At 34.1% G+C, this 25,464-nt stretch overlaps 1 protein-coding gene across 2 annotated transcripts in view; it reads right to left on the bottom strand.

Moving 5' to 3' along the window:
- The window catches only part of SEMA3A (semaphorin 3A), a 423,701-nt gene that overhangs the window by 310,705 nt on the left and 87,532 nt on the right, over positions 1–25,464 (bottom strand). The gene's annotated exons all lie outside the window — the stretch shown is intronic.

Raw genomic sequence — 25,464 nt, 5'->3', positions numbered from 1 at the left:
TCCTGACCTCGTGATCCGCCCGCCTCGGCCTCCCAAAGTGCTGGGATTACAGGCATGAGCCACCGCGCCCGGCCCAAAGCCTGTAAACTTCTAAGCTACTACTTTTGATTTAGCTTTTGTCTTTTTATCCCCATGAATATAAAGAGTGCAGTAGCATGATCTCTGCACCCAATTCCAGAATGGAGCACAGCAACCCCTGGAACTGCTCCTTAAATGCTGTTGGATGCCTGATCTTGAAGTAGTATTTAACCTGAATCCACTGTAACTGCGTTCTGCTTTCTTTAAATATAATATACATGAGATATATATTATATATTTTAAATATAATATACATGAGATATGTATTATATATTTTAAATATAATATACATGAGATATATATTATATATTTTAAATATATTATATAATATAAATATATTATATATAAAATAAATATATATCATATATATCAAATAATATATATATAATAATTATATATATTATATATTATATATTATATATATTATGTATTATATATATATATATTTAAGACATATATATATTTGAAAGCTATAATACCCCATTAACCAATATTTTGAATGAACTGGAACTAAATATTTCATTCCTATTTGTCTACCATGCCTGCCTGAAAAATTTGAAAATCTCCTTTCATAGTAGTTCTGTCTACACTCCTAGGCCCAGCCTAGTAGACTAATCTAGTAACTGGTCTCATCCCTGCCACCTCTCCCACTGTCCCCCACAATTCTGAACACTTTGCCTTCTGTGAGCAAACAGTCTTGCTTAGATGAAGCCAAACTATGGGTGAAAGCACAGAAAATATAACTGATATATTGGCTACTTGTTATAATTACTGAGAAACAATGCTAGAAAATTTTTAGGATTATGACATGAATGACTTCTTAAATCCTAAAGAATATGAATATAATTTAGTAATAAATAAGATTCCACAGACTATTTGGATAGGTCAGAGTAACGTTTTAGAACAATTTTTCTAGCTGGGCATAGTAGCTCACATCTGTAATCCCAACACTTTGGGAGGCCAAGGTGGGCAGATTACCTGAGGTCAGGAGTTCGAGACCAGCCTGGCCAACATGGCAAAACCCTGTCTCTACTAAAAATACAAAAAAATTAGCCAGGGATAGTGGTGCACTCCTGTAATCCCAGTTACTCAGGAGGCTGAGGCAGGAGAATTGCTGGAACTCAGGAGGTGGAGGTTGCAGTGAGTCAAGATCATGCCACTGCACTCCAGCCTGGAGTGAGATTCAGTCTCAAAAAAAAAAAAAAAAGAAAAAGAAAATTTTTTCTAATTGTATCACAGTAGCAGAATAAACAAGAGGCCATTTTAGCAATACAGAGTATAGGTGAGAATGGCTATAAGAGAGTGACTGCAAATTGAGAGGCTTTTTTGTGGGTCTGTAACTATCCAATATAAAATCATTATTCTTGGGCAAACTTGGAGAGCCAGATTTTGAGTTAACAAAAATGTAAAAAAAGAAGACTCATGAGTCATCCAGAGAGAAAGGTGTACTAATTAAAACTGCAATGAAATGGAAGGCCAAATATAACTCAAAAAAATTAAAAACATAATTGAAAAGAAACATAAGGTGCCAACTGGCACATAAATAGAAGGAAATTGCTTTAGCTGGTGAGTGAGAAAATAGAAATGATGAATTAGCTGAGGTTTGGACACCACAGGACTTGCTAGTATGAATGTTATGAATATTACGCACAAGAGCTTATTGAGAATATTTACAACCTTAAGTATAATATAAGCATTACCTAATCATTGGTGTATCTATCAAATTACAGATTATTTATCATTATTATAGATACAATAGAGATTATAAGTGAAATATAGTCAAATTTATGGAAATCGTTTTATATTCTCTAGCTTTATTTTTTAATACTTTGCATTAAAATATATAAAATCAATTTCACTTATTTTAGCAAGGGTACATATATGATACCATCCTTTGAAATACATACATGTTACTAAGTACACAAGTTGAACATCTCAAATCCAAAAATCTCAAATCGAAAATTCTCCAAAATTCAAAACTTAAGTGACAAAATGAACTCAAAGCATTTCAGAGAAGCATTTCAGAGAAGGAATACTCAACCTGAATTACCAAAGTAATATGTTGCCATCCTTTGAATTACTAAGTACACAGGTTGAACATCCCAAATCAAAAAATCCCAAATCCAAAATTCTCCAAAATTCAAAACTTAAGGGACAAAATGAACTCAAAGGAAATGTTTATTGGAGCATTTCATATTTTTTGATTTGAGATGCTAAACCAGTATAATACAAATATTTCAAAATTTAAAAAAGTCTAAAATCCAAAACACTTCTGGTCCCAAGTATTTCAGATAAGGAATACTCAACCTGAATTACCAAAATAATATGTTTTCATGACTCTCTTACCCTTATCCATCTTTCTTACACATGCATGTATACACGAGCACAATTAACAACTTCTCAATGGAGGAATTGTTAAAACATGTTAAAAATTCCCAGAACGTATTACTTTTGCCTGATAATAAGTAAATTTGTTAGTAAATAGTATTAAACTATGTCCCTTACAATACCCAGAAAAGTATAAATATGATTTATAAACAACATTTCATGGGTCTTTAAAAATGTAATTTTTTTCTATAAATATCTGTGCACATGTAGGCCTATACTTGAAAATATATACAGTTTTATTTGCAAGTTTTGATAAAAATGAAGACGTGTGTCACAATTAACAAGATGATTTTGTGGCTGTGTCTGCAAAAAGTAGACTGAAAGCTAAAATAAAAGTGATTTCATGGCCATTTACATGTCTAAAATATTAATAAAATCACCAACCATTCTTTAACATACACATGTGCAAACACATACACATAGACTACTTAACCAAATTGAATCAACATTATATTTTATATATAGCTATGAAGTTCAAGTTGTAGTTTTAAAGCATCAAAACTTTATTCTTTTCTAAATATTTATAAATGCTTGCTTGTATTTCTTATGATTAACAGCCAGCTTGGTATGTTAATTTCTACTTTTGTTTGTATCCTGTCTGATTTTCTTATAGAAATAAATATGCAAAGTTTATTTGAATTACATTAGGGCAGCTATGAAAATGGAACTCATAGCTGTATAACTATATTACTTTATTCCTATTATCTAACTAATATTGAAGGGACTAATTGGATCAAGTAGACATAGCACTCAATTTGCTTCTGGTGGGGGCTGCATGTCATTAAACAATGGATACGGTACCTTTTCCTTATGGCCATGGTGATTTTCCTGTAAGACGGAAGGGGCACAAAACTGAGCAAAGCAGAGATTTTTCCTGAGAGACATAAGCGTGTGTGTGTGTGTGTGTGTGTGTGTGTGCGTGTGTGTGTGCGTGTGCAGGTGCTCTGAGAGAAAGAACTCTGCCTTTCCTGCTTTTCCCTTTGGAGTCCCAAGGTAGGATGAGGCTAGTTGTGACACTTTCTTTCTCACCTCCAGCTTGGTAAAACACATGGTCTGCAGTAGAGAAGAGTAAAGTTCACTTGGGCCCAGATGAAAATGAGAGGGGAAGGCTCTGTGAAATATCTGAGTGCCTACTTCAGTAGAGCCTGAAGTAAACCCTGTTCCTGTCCTTCCTAGTATTTTCCCTTTTTCTTTAGGATAAATTGGGTTGGCTTTGTGTAACTTCAATCCACAGTATTTCCTTGACGTTCCTAGCAAGAGAGGGACTCACCCTCAGGGTTATGAACAATTTACAGTCCTCTGTTACACCACCCTTCCTTTCCTCTCTAGATAGAATGTCAGAATGGAAGCAAGGAGGTTATTATTACAGGCTTAACCTAAATGTGTTCTGATTTACTTTAAAGAAAATCATTTGCAAACTTTGCTCCTTTAACAAATATCAGATTACTGGAAATTCACCTCCCAACTAATCATGACCCATCAGTGTCTCCACACCTCTCTTGAGAATTGCAACTCCAGCTCAAGGAAAATGAATGGTTTTAATTTGTTCTCATACATGAACCTGATCAACGAGCAATTTCACAGTGACTCCTTCTCCTGCTAGCAAAATGGACTTTACTGTACAACTAGAAGAAGGCTTTCATTACTCTTACTACTCCTTGCGTCTTTCCTTTCTTCATTCTTTCTTCTTTTTATCATTCTCTCTCTCTCAGAAATTATTTCTCCTTTCTCCCATCACTGTGGATCAATAAATAGCCTGAATTTGTTATTAGTAGAATTTTTTTTCTGTTTATATCTCATATGTATACTGTATTGTTTAGTAATTTTCATCATCCTATACAACTGGAGCACTCTGTTCCTTCCATAGTTTATCTCATTTGGTTTAATTTATTGGAGTTAAAATGCTAATTATTTGATAAATAAACTTTAAATATATTTTAACAAAACCTATAAAAATGTGAAACATGGCTTTGAAGTAGCTTATTCTTGGACACACTATCCATGTCAGTAATCTTTATGAACCCTGACAAAAATTGGGCCATGTGAACTGATGGAGATGGGAATTATGTGAGGTTAGCCTTCTAGCACCACAGAAATTTTAGAGCTTATAGGGACCTAGGAGATAATGCAGTCAAACGCTCCAATTTTAAGGATAATTAAATTTAAATCAAGAAAGGGTAGGGGAATTGTATAAGATAAAACAGCTAATTGATGGCAGAGCACAGATGAAAATTGCGGTCACCTATCTCACAAGTCAAACATCTTGCTTCTGCAACATGATCTATGTTAGTCTAATGTTAAAGAAATAAACATTACTGTATTATTATATTGTATTGTTATTATTATTTAGGTTTGCAAAAGCAACTCTCCACTTAGAGCGTCATTTTCTAAATAATGTTGGTTGTTTCATATTCCATTAACATTTACCTCTGCGACATAGATTACTTTTAGGTAAAATATTTAATTTAGTGTTTTTGGCATATGTATGTTTTTTTAACCAACTTGCATAAAATATATAAACACATTACAGTAATCATTTTAGAACAAAAAGTAATTATTTAAAAGAAGCTTAATTTAACTTCTGAAGATGAAAATAAAGAAAGCAATTTCTTTATAATGAAGTCACATTTTCTCAAAACAAAAAATGCTTTTCTCCTCTACAAAACTTGTTGAGCAAGTGTGGTTTAAAGCAGGAGTATTTAAATGGAGAATATGATTTGGTATCCCCTGAGGTAAGATCAGTTTTCAAAGGATTAAGCTTGGGAATTTTCTCAAATGATTTACCTGCTAATCTGGTAGGCCATGAGAGCCGGAATGGCACTACGTTTTGCTTTATTTTTCAGCCTGGGTGGGCTTAATTTTGGGAATAACGTAGAGAAATTTGTGGTTGGAATAATGGAAAACAAAAACTGAAACATCTGTGTGTCAAGTACACACATCTGTATGGTTTGCAGAATATCTGTGAAACACACTACATCTCAGACCTTTATTTACCTACTGAGCAAGAAAATACAAGTGAAGGGAGTGAATGAAGTTGAAGATGACAAGATGAATAAATAAATCTATCTCCTTAGTTACTCTCAGCAAGTACCCCTTACTGTTAGTTTTGTTGTTTATCAGCTTTTGGCAATAATATCTTTTTCTTTCTCTCTATATATATGCATATATATATTCTATATATACATATTATTCATATATATGCATATATATTATTCATATATATCATATATATTCTATTCATATATATGATATATATGAATATATATCATATATATGCATATTTTATTATTTGCTTAGCTTTCTTGTTTAATAAATCTCAGGAATACATTAGGAATAAGTGTTATTGGTTTTAAGAATAAAAGCACTTGCAAGTATTAGATTTTAAAACAATTTAACAACATTTCTAAAAATAGAAGCACAATATATAGGCAGCAATTGTGCTTCACAAGTTCTAACAGTAGGGCAATTTCTATAAAATGGAACTTCCAGGTAGATTACTTCTTTTAATCCTCTGATTCTACCTGGTTCACCTATTGAATGGGTTGACATTTTTTCAGATTAGTAGTACTCAGTTTTACTGTTTCTATTATTGATTTATATCCAGAATCAATTTGCTATTATGGGACAAATTTAAGAATAAATAAATTTTGTAAGAAATATATAAGGACTATATATTGTGGACAATATCATATTTCTAATCACAATCTGATTTCTTCTTTCCTCTCTCTTTTTTCTATTTATTTTTATCTACGTCCTCTGATGTGTACTCATTTTAATGTTCATATTTTTTGGGACAAAGTCTCACTCTGTCACCCAGGCCAGAGTGAAGATGCGTAATAATAGCTCACTGCAGGTTCAAACTCCTGGGCTCACGCAATCCTCCTACCTCAGCTTTCCACGTAGCTGGGACTACAGGTGTGTTCCACTACACCCAACTTGAGGTGTGCTAATTTTAAAGACACAAGTACACACATTTAAAGAGACTAAGATAATGGACCAACAAAATGAAAGTGGCTCTGTAGTTTTCAACTTCAGAATAGCTTCCCTCACGTCACGATTACAATATCTGGACAACCACATTCACTAAATCTTTAATAGAAACACAAATGTAAATAAAGAGAAAATGAAATTATCAGCCTTATAGAGCCATGTTATCTGGTTTCTGACAACTGTTATAAACCCGTTGTATCAAGCGTCTAGGTAATTCTGACACTTGAGGAGAATACTAACAAGACAATCCTAAGCAATCTTACATAAGCCACTAACTCTCTTTTATGTTGCAGCCATGATTCCTTTTTTAACCTTAGCAACCAAAGATGCAAGATGAGGAAATGGAGTGGGCACAGATCTGTCAGCACTTTTCAAAGGTCATGCCCCACTGAAATCTAGTCAGAAAAGTCATCCTCAGAAATTCCAGAAAGCACAGTATCAACAATGTAAATATAACAATTGTAATAAAAAGCTTCTCCTAGTTCACCTTTGTCTTTGATATAAAATAATACTTTATACTTCATAGGATTTCTCTCAGTTACTAAATGCAAGCACTGAGTCTGTTTACTTGCCACCGTCTGTTTTTCTCACCATCCTATAAGCTCCTTATAGCAGATACTATGTGTGTCCTGCTGATAGATATACTCAGAGCGTCTAGCGCCTTGCCTGGCACAGCTTGCATACTTGATGTAATGAATGGAAAAAATAACTAAAATGAAATATGAGCTTTATAAAAGTAATATCATAGATTATATCAATAGGGTCATTATAATTAATTGCAGGAAAAGATTGAAAAACAAAGAAAATTTAGAATCTATGAAAAAGAGCAAGATATATTGGGAACTGGGGTAATTTCATGTGCACCTGCTGCTGATTTTGTAGACTTTGGAATCTGTTTCAGTGACAATCAAGGACATAAAACTTTCAGATGCTTGCCTCTCTAATAGGTTAACCCAATAATTATTTATTTATTGTTACATAATGGACTATTCATATCCATTCTGATCAATAATTAATACCAGATTTAACTGAGTATTAACAGCAATGAAGCAATAGAAAAACATTTGTTTTTCTATTCAAATATATTAAATGATTATGGCCAAAGGAACCTAGTTCTGAGGAACTAGGCAACAAAATAAGATTATATTGGTAATAGCATCTAGGACCTTCTTAAATACTATTTTATTTCACCAATTCTATTGGCTCTATTTTACTCTTCAAGCTTTTATTGATTATAAATGAGACTAGATTACAAAGTCCAGTGCAAAAAGAGATTTTCCCACACTTCCACCAAGTTAACCTTAGTATAGGCAGGTCAGGTTACGCCATTATCTCTGAGCATCTGGAAAACTGTACTATTTGGTCCCTAGGCATCGCCAAGCAAATCTTTAGGGACTTTTCTATTTTTCCAGCTCAGCTTTTTTCCATCTTAAGAAATAAATAATAATCATGAGTTGAAATGTAAACGCAATTATTTACATTGGTATATTTTATCATCCCAATAGCAAAAATGATGATTTCCTACATTATACTTTTGAGAGTATATCTATCTTCTTTTAAAAATGTGCATCTTGCTTAAAATAAATACGGATTTGTGCATACTGACCTTTATCAAATCAGAGGTTTAATGCTCAGGAATGTTTCAATATTATTTGTCAGGTTCCTACTAAAGCAGGTCTTTTGCTGATACATTAACGTAAGCATGAAAATAACACTGCTCTTTCAGATGTAGAGGAATGCCCAAATAACTAAGCAATGAAAATACAAATTTATCTAAAATATTTTGAAAAAATTGTACAATACTATCTTTGATACTTTAAACTTAGGTATTCATGTCAAGGCCAACCACATGCTAGGAATAGAAATATATCAGCAACATTCCTCTAGCCCCGAATTTCCGTAATATTTTCTGTGGGACACTAGTCTCCTAGAATATTAATAGATTGTATTCAGACTAAAAGTTCTTTAGTTTAAGAAGCATAATTAATGATGGAATAAACAAAGGTAAACAACTAGACTAACTACTGCCAGGAAATCTAAGACATTTTAGCGCATGAATGCATAAAGTGAATTTTACTTAGGACAGTAATAGAGCACACACGTTTTCCTACATTTACTTGAATGTGGCACATTTTCCCCAAAGCATATTAGAAAGGCTAGTGTTCCAAGGAACACACTTTGAGAAATGTTGTCCCACCCAAACCATCATTATGTGAAAAATACTAACATCTGTTGTAGGCAGTGTTGAGGGTGCTGAGGGAGCAATTGCATGGTGATTAGACATTCTGTGGTTTAATATATATACATGCAATGTAAACTTTTGACATTCCTTATCAAATGCTTGTTATATTTTTGTAGGCTCTGTGTCCTGCTCTATTTTTTTCTTTACTATTAGAGTCATGTATAACAAACAATCCTACGTTTCTTTTATTTCCATATTACAGGGTTATTTAATTGCTGATTCAGTACATCCCTCTTCAAATGATTTGTCTGTCTCATTATGGGTCATTCAAATTTTGTAGTGCATTCTCCAAAATTTGTTAATCTTATTCTTTTCAGTTTAAATAAAAAATTATATTTACATGGAATGGAAAAGTACGTCTATGTAAGTTTTATTTTCTTGATATAGAATTTTGGAGTTTCAAAATATTTTCAGAAATTACATAAGAATCCATTTATTGGCCGGGCGCGGTGGCTCAAGCCTGTAATCCCAGCACTTTGGGAGGCCGAGGCGGGTGGATCACGAGGTCAGGAGATCGAGACCATCCTGGCTAACACGGTGAAACCCCGTCTCTACTAAAAAATACAAAAAAATTAGCCGAGCATGTTGGTGGGCGCCTGTGGTCCCAGCTACTCGGGAGGCTGAGGCAGGAGAATGGCGTGAATCCAGGAGGTGGAGGTTGCGGTGAGCCGAGATCGCGCCACCGCACTCCAGCCTGGGGGACAGAGAAAGACTCCGTCTCAAAAAAAAAAAAAAAAAAAAAAAGAATCCATTTATTTAGAGTTTGGCCCATTTTTAACCATTTAAAATTTATCTTTTGCTGTTTCTGCTTAAAGATAAAATTTCTATTTCCAGCATACATGTAACTTCCCAGGTGAACCGAAAGTGGATGATCCACTTTGTAGTTTGCAAAGGGGCCTCTATGGTCTCACAGGCCACTCTAACTTGACTTGCTGCCTCCTGTTCTTCTGCCTTTCCTTTGGTCAGTAAACAATCCACCACGCAGGAAAGGCCCCTGAAATTCCTAACAATTATTTCTCCCTCTTCCCACAATTAAGGGAGTAGAGAGAAGAAAGAGAGTAGAGAAAAGTACACAGCCCTGCTTAGACTGTCACTTTGCATCAGTCTGAGAGGGAACACATTCCCAAGCTGAAAGGGGTTGCCCGGAACAATTAAGCATGGGCTAAGGGTGAAACTGGGAAACATTCCAGCTTCTCAGAAGTAAAGTCTTCATTGTGTGATTTTCAAAATAACAGAAAATAAATAAATAGTTCTCTACTAGAATGCATGTTCATTCATTCTAAAATTATGTAAATGTACTCTACTGTACTTATAAATTATATGTATTATAAAATACCCAAAAGATACATTTTTTGTGCATGTGATAAGCAGGGTGATCAAAAGATTTATTTTCCAAACAAGGCTGGCCTTCTTTTGAAAGCAAAAGGAGGTGTTTTAATACTTATATTGAGACAACTCAAAGCAATTGGAACTCCCTAGGCAAACCCGGACATAAAAATGCCTAGCACAGATTAAATTTAAAATATTAAAAATATTTTACTAATTATAATGGCTTTATATTATCATTAGATTATATCTGTAGGTATGATCCTTACTTGGAGCTAAGTCCACCATGAACTATAGGGGTGTTAATCTACATTTCCAGCAGATATTTTGATAATTTTACTACAAGTTTCACTCTGCCACTTAATAAGTCTGATCATACTATTATTATTTTTTACATATAATTCAGACTGAGAATGACTTTCTGTAAGGATTGAAAGGGTTATCTCTGCATTTGTTTTCTTATGTATTTGCAAAAATATTTTATAGCCTCCATTTTGTGAGAGTTAGTTTAATCAATGCTAGGAAATATAATAATGACATCCATACATCCACTTTCCAGACATAGATAAGAGATGATATATACTCTCTCACTTTTGTGGAACTTTAAGTCTTACCTCCGGCTACCAGATATTAATGACATGAGACAATCTGATATTTGGACCAAATAAAAGCATCAATGTCAATACAATATCAAATATTTGTAAACTCTAATTCACTTTGTACTTTTAAGACAAAATTAATATACTTTATTGTTCTAATCCAATCTTCTTGAAGATCAATAGCATTTATATTGTATACCACCTGGGATGCACACACCTGACATTACAGCTGAGTCACCTGAACCTGTGCTTCTCTGATATGTACATATAGTCACCTGGAGAACTTGAGAAAATACAGATCTAATTTTGTTGATCTAGGGTGCAGCCAGGATTCTGCATTCCTAGAAAGTTCTCAGGGGTTGCTGGTCTAGGGATCACATTTTGAGTACCAAGAATCCTAGCCCTGTGCTCTTTAATATAATAATCATTAGCCACATGTGCCTACTGAACATTTGAAATGTTTCTAGTTGAGAATTACTGTAAATGTAAAATGCATACCAAATTTCAAAAACTTAGGTAGGGCAAAAAAGGAATGTAAAATATTTCATTAATAATTGTAATTTTTGATTACATGTTGAAATAATTTTATTTTTATGATATATAAATATTTAGTGTAGCATATAGATACATTAATTTAAATATGACTCCTAGAAATTTAAAATTATTTACATGGCTCATATTATATTTTTATCAGATGTTGCTGCTTAAAACTACAAAATATTGTCCTGGTCATGTAAAGTGGTAGTGAAATAACTCACTATGTGCCTCAATTGATCTTCTCAGACTTGCCTTTTTCCACTCTCTGTCCCATGCCCTAAGTTCCAGCTATATGTTACTTGATTCACCCAACATCTATTCGTTAATTCTTTTGTTTGTTCAATAAATATTTATTGAGTGCCTACACTGAACCAGGCAAAACTAGTAGGTACTGTATGCACTGGGGCGTAACACTGAAAAAAGATGAACATGAACCAAGTCTCACTGAACATACGAGCTCTAATTCTTCTCATTTCATAAAAGGAAAAATTCCTTTTAACCCTTACTGTCTCTTTTTCTTGAAGTCACTCACTGGCTCCTTAATCTGTACTTCTATAGTGTTTTGTCTGTTTCATAAAAAACATTGCCTTATAATTGATATATATAGCATATGTTTTTCTTCAAATAGGTTGTTAAATAAGTCTTTGATGGCATGATTTAATTATATCTTTCATTCTAGTACAATTTCCAGCACACAGTAGGTACTTAATAAACCACTTTTTGAATGGATTATTTCACAAATAAGATGGTACAATTTTAAAACAATTTAATTTCAAAAAGCACTGATTGTTTTAATTTGATTTCCATTTGACATGGTTCATTCCAGCCCTTCTTTTGTTATTACAAATATTTTATATAGTAATATACTATCAAGCTCAGCTGGTTTAAAATCAATTCAACACAATTTGGTCTATGCCTGCCTAGTGCTCTTATTATACTTTAAGCATTTCATTTAGTCTTTCTGAATACTGATCTCATTAACAAAATGTATTTTTAATTCCTGCTACATATTTTGCTGAAAAGATTGAAAGATTCAATTTATGAAATTGTTCCTAGATCATGGCAGTCCCTCAATAAATACGAAACTTAAATAGTTCAGACTTAGTCATTTTATTTCCTTTTTATTAACTAAATGTAAAATAATGTTTTGTGGGTAAAGCATTAGGCCACTTATGAGTTCCAAGTCAAATTTATGGCTTTACGTGTACCTAAATGTGCTGCTTTGCCAAGTAGTTTCATTTCCCTCTATATCAATTATTTTACATGTAAGATAAGATTGGACAAAATGGCATCCCTCTCATGTCTACAGTTGTATGAGTCTTTGAAGATGATGATGAAGTCTTTTTTGAAAATCAGCAATAACAAAGGCCTTTTAATCTTTTCCTTCCCTCCTTTCTTTTTCTCTCCAGTTGCAAACATTATTAGGCATGCATGAGTGATAGCAGGTTAAAATTGGGAGTATTGGTATGAAATCATGGTTTAATATATAGATATAGATATAATGATAGATATAGATAGAGACGTAAAGTTGTGTGGGTGTGTGTGTGAATACATATACTTACTAGTTCTGTCCACCTGAAGGGCCCGTGAATAGCAAAATTCACAAAATAATGAGCACATCTACTACTGAAATTTTGGTTGCTACATACTTTCAACTGAAAGAAATCAGTGCTTCTTAAAAAATGGGCTGTGACTGAGAAGAACCTGAAATATTGTGTTGTGCCAGATAGATAGTAATGAAATACTCAAAGAATGATGTTGTGTTAGTCCATTCTTGCATTGCCATGAAGAAATACCTCAGATAGGGCAATTTATAAAGAGAAGATGTTTAATTGGCTCATGGTTCTACAGGCTGTCCAGGAAGCATAACGCAGACATCTGCTTCAGGGGAGGCCTCAGGAAACTTACAATTATGGTGGAAGGTAAAGGAGAAGCAGTGTCTTGAGGCTGCAGCAGAGCAATGGGGACCTAGGCCTGGCTCACAAAAGCATTCTTTCCTTCTAGGCTTCAAGACCTCTGATGGGACTGGCTGCTTCACAGGTCTCTGAAATGCCTTGGAGGCCTTTTTCCCATTGTCTTGGATATTAGTACTTGGCTTCTTTTTGTTATGCAAACTGCTCTAGCAAGTGGTAGCTACACAGCCTGCATGAATTCCTCTCGCCTAAAAGCTTTTTCTTTCTCTGCCACATGGCCAGGCTGCAAATTCTTCAAATTTTTATACTCTGCTTCTTTTATAAATATAAGTTTCAACTTAAAGTCATTTATTTCCTCCTGCATATGAGTATTGGTTGTTAGGAGCAGCCAAGTGACATCCTAAATGCTTTGTTCCTTAGAAATTTCTTCCAACAGATATCCTAAATAATCAGTCTCAAGTTCAAAGTTTCACAGATCCCTAGGGCAGGGGTACAATATAGCCAAGTTTTTTGCTGAAGCATAACAAATGTGACCTTTGCTCCAGCTCTCAAAAAGTTTCTCTTTTCTGCCTGAGACCTCCTCAGCCTAGACTTCACTCTTCATATCACTATCAGCATCTGGGTTACAACAATTTAATGAGTCTGTTAGAAGTTCCAAACTTTCCCTTCTCTTCCCTGTCTTCTTCTGAGCCCTCTACCCTCTTTCAACTTCTGCTTGTTACCAATTCCAAAGCTGCATTCACATTTTCAGGTATCTTTAAAGCAACGCCCCATTCCTTGGTACCAATTTTCTGTATTATAACGTTCTTATTGCTATAAAGAAATGTCTGATGTGGGTAATTTATAAAGAAAAGATGTTTAATTGGCTCATTGTTCTTCAGGCTGTACAAGAAGCATAGAGATATCTGCTCAGCTTCTGGGGAGGTCTCAGGAAACTTACAATCATGGTGGAGAGCAAAGGAAGGGCAGGCAGAGCACATGGTGAAAACAGGATAAAATGAGAATGTTGGGGAGGTGCCTCACTTTTAAACAATCAGATCTTATGAAAACTTACTTGCTATCATGAGCACAACATCAAAGGGATGGTGCCAAACCATTCATGAGAAATCCATCCCCAGTATGCAATCACCTCACACCAAACTTCACCATCATCATTGGGGATTACATTTCAACATGAGATTTGGGTAGGACACATATCCAAACCATATCACATGTCAAAATGATTAAGGATCTAGCTTAAGGGACTTCCACTGATCAAATCTGAGATGATAATAGTATTATAATACTGTAAGTAAAATAGGTGTTCGTTAGTTCACACTGATATAAACGAATGAATGAGAAGGTGAATCTTTTACTTAGAATGCCAACTAATAAATGCATTAAAATAAATGTGAAAATAACAATTTAACAATCATCATAGTAATAATTAGGCAAAATTATCAACTGTTTATAAAATAAATGGATAAAATGTGATTAAGAATGGGATATATATTTAGTTTCAAAGTATCTTTCTTCAAAGTACTTACAGATTGCAAAGGAAAAAAGAAACGTAACTTTCTAGTGGAGGAACCTGGCAGTGACCAGGTTACTTGGTCACTTAAGATAACTTGATTAAGATAATCTAATATCACCAAAAATGGAACACATCAATATTATATACTAACAAATAGGATGCAATAAGAAGGACATAGCATCACTCTTGTACTTTCCTACCCAAAATGCATAAAGTAGATACAACCTTGGAGAAATACTGGAAAATTCCACATTGAGGAACATTCTACAAAATCAATACCCTATAATCTTAAAAAAAAATGTCAAAATTGTAGAAGTTAAGGAAAGACTAAGGAAATGCTCTTATTGAAGGACAGGAGAGAGACATGGCTACTGATTTCAAGTGACCATCCTGGATTGGATTCAGCTGGAGTAATTGCCTGGGACAATGGGCAAAATTGAATTTGGGGCAAAGGTTATGTGGGAGTTCGTTTTACTACTGCAATTTTTCAGTAAGTTTGAATGCTTTCCAAATAAAATTAATTTTCATAAGAAGACATAAATAAAGCCAACAAAAGGTTTTCTAATATGAAATAATAGACTATATGTGAAAACTTCTTGAAGTTAGTCAAATACCTAATAGTGGAAGCCAGTGTACTCACTAGGAATGTGTGATATTGGCTGGATCCATGGTCTCCATTGTTACATTTTTCTTTTTTGTCTCTTGACAAGTAATGACATATTCATATATTTGTATTTTTACTTATTTATTTATTTTTGACATAGGTTCTCACTTATCGCTCAGGCTAGAGTGCAGTGGTGTGACCACATCTCACTGCAGCTTCGAACTCCAGGGCTTATGTGATCCACCCACCTCAGCTTTCTGAGTATCTGGGACCAAAGGCACATGCCACCATGCCTGGCTGATTTTTGTATTTTTTTGGAGAGAGGAGGTTTCATATGTTGCCTTGGCTTGTCTCAAACTCCTGGGCTCAAGCAATCCTCCACCCTGGCCTCCCAAAGTCCTGGGATTACAGATGTGAGACACCGCACCCAGTCTCTTATTTTGAATAAAAGTTATTTCAGTCGTAGTTCGGCCTCTCAGTCGATTTAGATGTTACTCTTTCTATATGTCCACAGCATGCTTTATATACCTTTATTAGCACCAATCACAGTGTCTCCTAAGCTAAACTATAAGATCTGTGATGGCAGGAAGCTTGTTGTAAAAGACCACTGTACCACAGCAATTTATTTCAGAATTAAAGTTACACCATGCTCATATTGTGAGTTACGTATCAATATGCGAGTAATCCTTTGTTCCGTTACATCTCTTTATTCTTTAAAATGTCTGTATAGTGGCCGGGCATGGTAGCTCATGCCTGAAATCCCAGCTGTTTGGGAGGTAGAGGTGGGCATGTCACCTAAGTTCAGGAGTTCGAGACCAGCCTGGTCAACATGGTGAAACCCCACCTCTACTAAAAATACAAAAATTAGCTGAGCATAGTGGTGCACGCCTGTAATCCTAGGTACTGGGGAGGCTGAGGCAGAAGAATTCCTTGAACCTGGGAGGCGGAGGTTGCAGTGAGCCGAGATCGCCACTGCACTCCAGCCTGGGTGACAAAGTGAGACTCGGTGTCAAAAATAAATAAATAAAGAAATAGGCTGTATAGAAATAATAATATAAAAATTGCATTGGTATTTTTCACAATAGCAAATTTTAAGCATTTGCTCTTTCACATAGTATATCATTGAATTTAGTTTTATTTATTTTTTGCCCTAAATGACAGAATGAATCTTTTAATAGGGAATGTTCCCACTTGCTATTATAAACGATATACATCTTTGTCCTTTTCTTTAATGCCATGGCTTCTTGCCATCTCCTTTACTTTTGTTATATGGGTTATGTATAATTTGATTTTGAATTCACTGCTATGTTAGAAACTGGATGCCACATTTAGATTTGCCAGCCATTGCTCTTGAATTTTGAAAAGCAGTTTTAAAACCATTAGTATTTTTTTTTAGTTGTGAGTGAAGGTTGATCTCTAGGATAACCCATTTCTGATGGAAGATTCTGCCTCCTTACTTCTCAGTTACTATCATAATGAGGGTTGGAATGAGGATGTTGGGAGCAGAATAGAGATTATCCACAGAGGAGGTCTGTGGTGCTGAAAGAAAGGCCAGCCTTATGATAACCACTTGAAGACAAGAAACAGCAGCCTGGGGATACTGCCTACATGACCCATGGTAGATTCAAGGATTTACATGGAAACTGGGTGGAAGGTAATCAACATGTGGAGTTAGTGTGTTGACAATCATGTGAACATCACCCAGGGATTATACTTGGATAGGATTAGATAGGGATGACCCTGTCTACTTTCCACAAAAAAAGGGATAAACAGTTTAGTTAATGATAGCCTGGGTTTCTTTCATTAAAACTGTATTTTTCTCAGTTTATTCCAACTTGAAATCATTATCAATTTCTTATAGATTTTGATATTAGACAGTATAGTGTGGTATTCAAAAGAACAGACTCTGTAGCTACATTCAGTAGGTTCAAATCCCATCTCTGTTGCTCATTAGCTGTGCAATCTTGAGTGTTTTACTCAGCTTCCCTATCTCAATGTCTTCAGCTATAAAATGGGGGAAAATATGGATAGCCATAAAATATTTGAAAAGAGAAACTGAGTCAATATTTATGGCAATACTTGGTTGGCATAGCTAGAATTCAACAAATGTTCGTCATTATTAAAATGCGTTTTGATAGTGTTGAGATGTTTTCTTTTTCTTCTGTATCTTCATGGGTATTTAAAAGAACAGAGAAATTGCTGTTTGTCTGCTACCCAGAAGCCATGCTGAAATGGAATTTCTTGATCGTCCATTTTAAATGCTATTTTCCATAATATTCAGAATCACCTGAGCCCTTAACTGCACCAACCTTGCACTGACAAAGATGATGTATATAGAAATTCCACCATCTGTGCATATGTCACAGCATCATCCTTTTTGGAATAAATCCACAACTATTAATTAGCTCCACAGTAAATTCATGATTTTTAGTCACTGCTGGATCCTCAAAGCTGGTTTACAGTTAAACAAAAAAATATTCCTAGTTTCCTAGTTGACTCCTTGTTGCACTTCCTTTTGTGGCTGTTATAAAATAATTTCATTCTCCTTGACCTTGCCAATTATTTATTCAACTTCCAGAACAGCTAACCTCCAAAAGCTTTGTAAAGAAACCCATTTTTTATGTTAGCAATTAAATTAGTATGTATTCTAAGCATCCTCATATTTTTTAGCAACATCATAATTTATTAAAATGTTTTTATCTTTACTGTTTCCCCCATTTATTAACAAACATAATTGTCTTTCCTATCCTAAAACATCTTCTAATTTGTGAAGTTTGTAAGCTTCTCTCATTCTAACAGCCTTCTCGAAGTCATTAGATAACGTTAAGCCAGTGATTTCTAAAGAAAAAATATTTTCATTTCTATATAGTATCTATTAACAGCTGTGCTCTGTCACACTTTCCCCAAGAAAACTCCACCAAAACTAAACAAAAACTTCCATGATAAAATAAATTTTGGGGCCAGGCGCAGTGGCTTATGCCTGTAATCCCAGCACTTTGGGAGGCCAAGGCGGGTGGATGACTTTAGGGCAGGAGTTTGAAACCAGCCTGGCCAACATGGTGAAACCCCATCTCTACATAAAAATTAGCCAGGTGTGGTGGCGGGCACCTGTAATCCCAGCTACCTGGGAGGCTGAGGCAGGAGAATCGCTTGAACCTGGAAGGTGGAGGTTGCAGTGAGCAGAGATCACACCGCTGCACTCTAGCCTGGGCAATAGAGTGAGACTCCATCTTAAAAAAAAACATTTTTTTTTGAAGTAATGAAAAAAATTATCTAAATTTTATTTACAGAAAAATAAGCATTTTAACAGGTTAATATAAGTTGTTAATCTTTAAGAATTGTGTGTGTGTGTGTGTGTGTGTGTGTGTGGTGGGTGGGGAGTTTAAAGGTTATGAACAGTAAGAGGAAGCTTGGCTTCCAAACTTACTAGAACACTTAAATCTCAGCACACCCAACATCATACCATTCTAGAAGCAGTATACCAATGAATACATACTAACCATTTCCAGAATGCATGGAAAGCAGATACATCAATACATGCATGTGTTAAACTATGGGTCGGAACTTCTAAAGTAATGTATCAAGTCAAATGTCATCAAACCTACACTCATTTTTCTCCTCAATGTTTCTGTTCAACTATTACTGTTAATGTTATACATCATTAGGCTTAAAATCTGAGAAAAACACTCAAAATAATATTTGATTCTTTTCCAGTGCTCTAATTTACTAAGTGAAACATAAAGAGGACCAAAAAAAATGCGTTATCAATGAAAATGGAATTACAGAAATAGATATATTTTATGGAAGAATGTATAGAAGTTGGCAACCGATTGCATGTGGCAGAAAAAAAAGAGGCTATTAACAAAAATGACATAATAGAAACAAAGTATCAAACTAGCTGCTTATTAGATATATATGCCGGGTTTTTTTCCACATAATTCACATAGTAAAAGTGTTGTTAAACTAATAATAAATAAAATAATAAGAGACTTGGAATTTATTAGTTTAAAAGTAAATGCTATATATGCCACTGATTCACTGGTCTTAGTTTAATTTTGCATATGGAAACATAACTTCTTAAATTCCAGTTACAAAGATTGTCAGAATTTAAAAAGTGCCACTTTCTTTCATTGTGCAAATATACCTTGCATTTTTTAAGAATAAAAAAATTAAATTTATTCCTTAAATTTTTTTCGTGCATACTGGACAATCAATTATTTAAGATTTACGTGCTTTGGATGTGTTGGTTCCAGAATTGTTGACAATGCTAGATTGGGGAGGGAATAAATGCTAAGTCACATACAAAAGATTTGAATGAAGCTGTTATGGTTATTAACAACATGTCTGAAAATGACCTTTTAGATTTGTTTTTAAATTTAGATAGTTGTATGATACAAGGAAATCAGATGACTAATTTATATTTAATTTTATATTTAAAGGAAATTTGAGCATTTACATTCTCTTTTAAAGTAAATGCTATGTGTATCTGTCTCTGAGCAGGTCTTTGCTTCAAACTTTCGGCTGACACTAGTTTGTAAAAACAGCAAAGTGACTGCCTACTAAAGGAATGTTCAATCTAATTCTCCTGACAGTCAAAGGATTCGATTATCATTTTCTAAGTATCATATTATTTTTGTTCAATCACTATGATTCAGGAACAATCTTCAAAGTTGACTTTGAAATACCGAAACAAAGACAAAATAGGAAACACAGCCCTAAATCTGGCCTAGTTAACAGTATTACCATATAAGTTCATCAGAATCTCCTCCCCGAATTTTGGGGTGAGATCAGACAAGGCTAGGGAGATGGCCAAATGTAGAATGGTAAAATGCTTCGTCTCCTAGAACTCATCAAAATGAAAAGAAAAGTTGACCTTCAGTTTCAGTGTCCCTTTCTGTAAAGAGTATTGAGCACTTTAAATAGCATACTGAATTCCAGTTAGGAATTGTGTCTTATGAACTGAATGATTTTTCTTTTCAAAGGTATTGATGACAGGGGTCATGAAGGAGGAGAATGTGCTTATTTTTTCAACTCACTGTCAAATCTCTTCCCCAATTTTCTAGATTATGTTCCTTTTTTTGATTGATGGACCTATTAAATTTCTGGGAATAAAAGCCAAACACACACATCATACAGAGGTTTGCTTTAGGCACACAAATTCAAGTTCTGTTTAACACAGTGGGGTCACCAAACATCGAGTAAAGCCTTTGCCAATGTTTGTGTTTTCTTGCAATTAGATGAAAATCAAAGCCATGTGGACACCAACAGGGAAAACAGCAGGTCTCAATGTGTGTTTGGCAGTGCACATTCTCCACTTCTCTTGTACTCTTTTATTTTTTTTGACAATGTAACCAAAGCTTTATTTTATTTTATTATTTGTGTTGTGGTGGTGGTGGTGGTCTCAAACATTTTTCTCCCATTTTACTTATATTGTTTATCTACAGTTCCCAGGTGGCTTCAGAAAAGAAAATCAAACTTCTCTCTGTAATAAGTCTACTTCCCTTACTGTTTAAAAACAGAAGACAATATAGCAGGTGCCTGAAAACCTGTAGGAAGACATTAAACAAAAGGCAAATATAAAGAATTTTTGACTTTATGCTCTACCAAAGGTTTTTCCAGGAAATGAAAGCAATACAGGCATAACAAAAGTATATAAGAAAAAAAATATGTGCACATATACATGCAAGCATCCATGCGAAATTTAATTTTTAAAACATGCAGTTATGGCAGTAGGAATTAATAAATCCCTATTTATTTAATAGAAAACTTATTATATTTCTTTTTCAACTAAATATTACAACGTAAAGGCTGGTGATGCCAACAATTGTGACTAATATAAATTCAAACATAAGAAATCTTTATTACTTTTAAATTTTCTCAGAGTTTCATTTAATGTTTTGTTTGTTTTACCTTTGGTTCTCATAAGGGAAGTTGAATATCAAGAAATAGTTGGCAAGGCTTGGTGGCTCATGCCTCTAATCCCAGCACTTTGGAAGACCTAAGTGGGCCGATCACTTGAGCTCAGGAGACCAGCCTGGGCAACATAGTGAAACCTAGTCTCTAGAAAAAACACAAACATTAGTGGGCATGGTGGTGTGGACCTGTAACCCAGCTACTGGGGAGGCTGAGGCGGGAAGATCACCTGAGTTGGGGATGTCCAGGCTGCAGTGAGCCATGATTGTGCAACTGCACTGTAGAGCCTGCGTAACAGAATCAGACCCCATCTCCAAAAAAAAAAAAAAAAAAAAAAAGAACAAGAAGAAAGAAATAAGAAATATTTCTTTTCCTTTGGTAACAAAAACATAGCCCTCAAATTCAATGTATAAACCGTAAGGATTAAAATTCCACTGAAGTCTTGACAGGTTCAATTTTGTTAAAAAATTTTAAAATTCACCTTCTCTTTCTATCTCAACTTTAAAAAATACTTATTAGTGGACTTTTTAATCTAAGGGAAGAAAAATTAAATAGATACGAGGCACCTCAATGTATCTGCAATGACTTTGATTTGATATTCATCCAAACTAAATTCTTTCATTCACATATTGAGTTCACATTGAATTCAGTGGCAGAAAGTGAAAGAATGTAGAACAGATCGAGAGCAATATAGATAAAGGAAGGAGTGGGCATAGAATTTCATTGTGAAATATGATGCCATCCTCTAAAAATTATTTCAAGAATTGCTGAAAATGTTGTATCTAAAATAGTAGACTTTGATAAACAATGAATATAAATATGAGTCTCTAGAAAAGAAAATAGTATTTAAAGCTCCCTGATTTATTACCTTTAGTTTGATGGATTCATATTTTATTAGGTAATGATAGCTAATTATTTTTTGACAAAAATTATGTTAATACTTTATCTGATTCATCCTCAGAATGGCTCTTTAAAGATATAGGGCTCAGAATATGAGTAAAAGTTCAGAGAAATAGAAGACAAGGCAGCTGAATTCAAAGGTAGTTCACTTTCCCCACCAAAAAAAAATCCCTTTCCATCCACACCCTGATTCAGAGCTCTTATTCTTCAAGAATATGTTATATTGTTTTAGGACCTTAGCGAGGTTTTGTATGTTTCAACTTTTTAATTGCAAGGAACTATATTTGCATTATTTAAAAATGCCATAATCATGTATTTCCAAGGATCTAAATATTTGATGTAATTTATATCACCAATAATCTACATTTAATATTTAAAATAAATAATTTGTGTTGCATAGAATAATATGTAATGTTTAAAATCTATATTTATTTTTTATAACATGCACACAGAACAAGGAATTCCTTTATGTGTTTGACTCACTACATACTCACATTAATTAAATAATTCAATTTTTAAGAATGACTAACTCCAGCTACATACCAAGGACCATACTAGGTTCTGCTTCATATCATAGTCAGGCGATTTTTATCTCTTGATGAAAGTAAAAAATAAAGTTTGCATTACCTTAGTTTATTATTAACTAAACTTGTCACATTCTCTTAATTTTTCATTCCAAATCATCTGAAGCCTAGAATCATAGCATTTTGATTGTTTCAATATGAATTTTTCCAGCTTTATTGAGGTATAATTGACAAACAAAAGATGAAGATGTACAATGTAATTATAAAATAATTACCACAATCAAGGTAATTAACACATTCTTCAGCTTACCAAAAAACATCACTCCCATTTTTTTTGTTAATTTTTCCTTACTCTTAAGGCAATTAAAAAAATTTTTAGTATATTCCATTTGCTTTGAATGTAAAGTATTTCTGTTTTTCAGTAATTCCAAAAGAGCATATATTTCAGAAGTCTTTCTAATTGGAAGAATGGATTGTGACAAACTGTAAATCTCAGTCACCAATCTAACAGATGATCTTACTTCTCAAATAATACAAATTTTCACTTTACTAAATTTCCTTATCACTTCATTCAATTTGTTTAATTTTTTTCCCTATCTACATATTCCTTTACCTTGAAAAGTGGATAAAACTACTTTTTCAGATTTATGATTATGTGTATTACTTGGAGGAAAATGTATATGAAGTGAAATTAGCACCACCAGTATTCTGTTCAGTGTACCATTGTGTAGACCAGCCATGCCAAGCACTCAAATGTTGTTTGTTTGCAACTGATTTGCCATAGTATCTGAAAACTCAGCATGTACTTTTGTGGTTTGCATTAGAAAGTTCTTATAAGACAATGAGAAGGAATATTTGACTAGTTAATTTTTAAACTCATAAAAATATACAAAAATAATAATAACAGGTTTCAATGCTGGGTTTAGAAAAATGGTAACAAAAGAGAAATTTTCCTTTTATATTCCAGTATCTCTCCGAGAATCATCACTGCACCACATGTAAATAAAATGTGAAGTCTGATTTTCCCATGCTTCAGGAAATAGATACTTCCATATTTATTGCTTAAAAATTTAACGAATCTTAAAATGTTTATATACGTAATCTTTCTTTTTTATTTTATATTTTTTGAGGCAGTGTCTCATTATATTGCCAAGGCTGGATTTGAACTCCTGGGCTCAGAAGATCTTTCTATGTCAGCTTCCCTAGTAGCTGGGGCTACAGGTGTGGCCTACCATGCCCAGCTAATCTTTAAACAAATTTAAAGTAAATTTTTCTAAAAAATATTGAATGTTTAAATGAATTAAATTTATGCTACCCAATTACACAAATAAGTGGCACCCATAAAGTAATTTACATCATTTTAAAATAGTCAGAACATAAGATATTTAATCTATTCAATGCATTTTATAAATGAACACAATGAGGTCACAGAAGTTCAAAGATCATTTGGGGGGGCCAAGGCGGATGGATCACTTGAGGTCAGGAGTTCAAGACCAGCCTGGCCAACATGGCGAAATCCCGTCTCTACTAAAAACACAGAAATTAGCCAGACCTGGAGGTGCACGCCTGTAGTCCCAGCTACTCGGGAGGCTGAGGAAGGAGAACTGCTTGAACCCGGGAGGTGGAGTTTGCAGTGATCTGAGATTGTACCACTACACTCTAGCCTGGGCAACAGAGCAAGACTCCATCAAAACAAACAAACAAACAAAACAAAACAAACAAAAAAAACATGCCTGTCTATGTGTTCTCTGAACTTGGCTTATATATTGTTTGGTAGGAATGTGAATTAATACAGCCATTTTAGAAAAGAGTATGAGGTTCCACTAAAAAACTGTATAGTACAGCAATCCCACTACTGGGTATATATCCAAAAGAAAGGAAATCAGTAAGCTAAAGAGCTTACACACTCCTCCCGTGTTTATTGGAGCACTATTTGCAATAGCCAAGAAATGGAAAAACCTATGTGTCCTTCCATAAATTAATGGATAAAGAAAATGTGGTATATATACATCCAGTGAAGTACTATTCGCTGTTAAAAAAAAAAGTAATCTTTTCATTTGCAGTAACTTGGATGAGCCTGGAGGACATTATGTTAAGTGAAGTAAGCCAGGCACAGAATGACAAATACTACATTTTCACTCATATGTGGGAGCTAAAAGAGGTGATCTCATAGAAGTAGAGAGTAGAATAGTGATTGCCAAACTGGAAAGGGTAGGTGGGAGGACAGGATAGGGCGTGGTTCATTAATGGGTACAAAACTACAATTAGATAGGAGCAATAGGTTCCTGTGTTCTATAGTACAGCACGGTGACCACAGTTAACAATAATTTACTGTATATTTCAAAATAGCTAGGAAAGAGGATTTTGACTGTTCCCAACATAAATGATAACTGTTTGAGGTAATGAATATGCCAATTATCTTCATTTGATCACTGCACACTATATACAAGTATAAAAATACCATACTATACCCCATAAATATGTACAATTATTATCAATAAAAAATTAAAAATAAAGATAGATGCACAAACACAAAATAAATGCAATTAAAACCACAATGAGACACTACTTCACAAAAACTAGGATGGCAATAATAAAAAATATATAATGACAAATGTTAGCAAGGATATTGAGAACTTGGAACCCACGCATGTTGCTGGTGAGAATGTAAAATGATTTTAGCTGCTGTGGAAAACAGTGTGGCTGTTCCTCAAAAAGTTATACATAGTGTTACCATGTGATCTAGCAATTCCACTTGTAGATATGTACCAATGACAAATGAAAACATGTCCATGTAAAAACTTATACATGAATATTCATAGTACTACTCACAATAACCAAAAAGAAGAAAAAATCTAAATGGCCATTGATTGATAAATGGTGTATAAATTGTGGCATATCCATTCAAAGGGATATTATTTGGCAATAAAGAGGAGT

This window comes from Hylobates moloch, unplaced genomic scaffold, assembly GCF_009828535.3.
Source record: "Hylobates moloch isolate HMO894 unplaced genomic scaffold, HMol_V3 SCAFFOLD_1, whole genome shotgun sequence".
In the NCBI taxonomy this organism is placed as follows: domain Eukaryota; kingdom Metazoa; phylum Chordata; class Mammalia; order Primates; family Hylobatidae; genus Hylobates; species Hylobates moloch.
The sequence above is the reverse complement of the archived record's forward strand: the minus strand, read 5'-3'. Positions and strand labels throughout refer to the sequence as shown.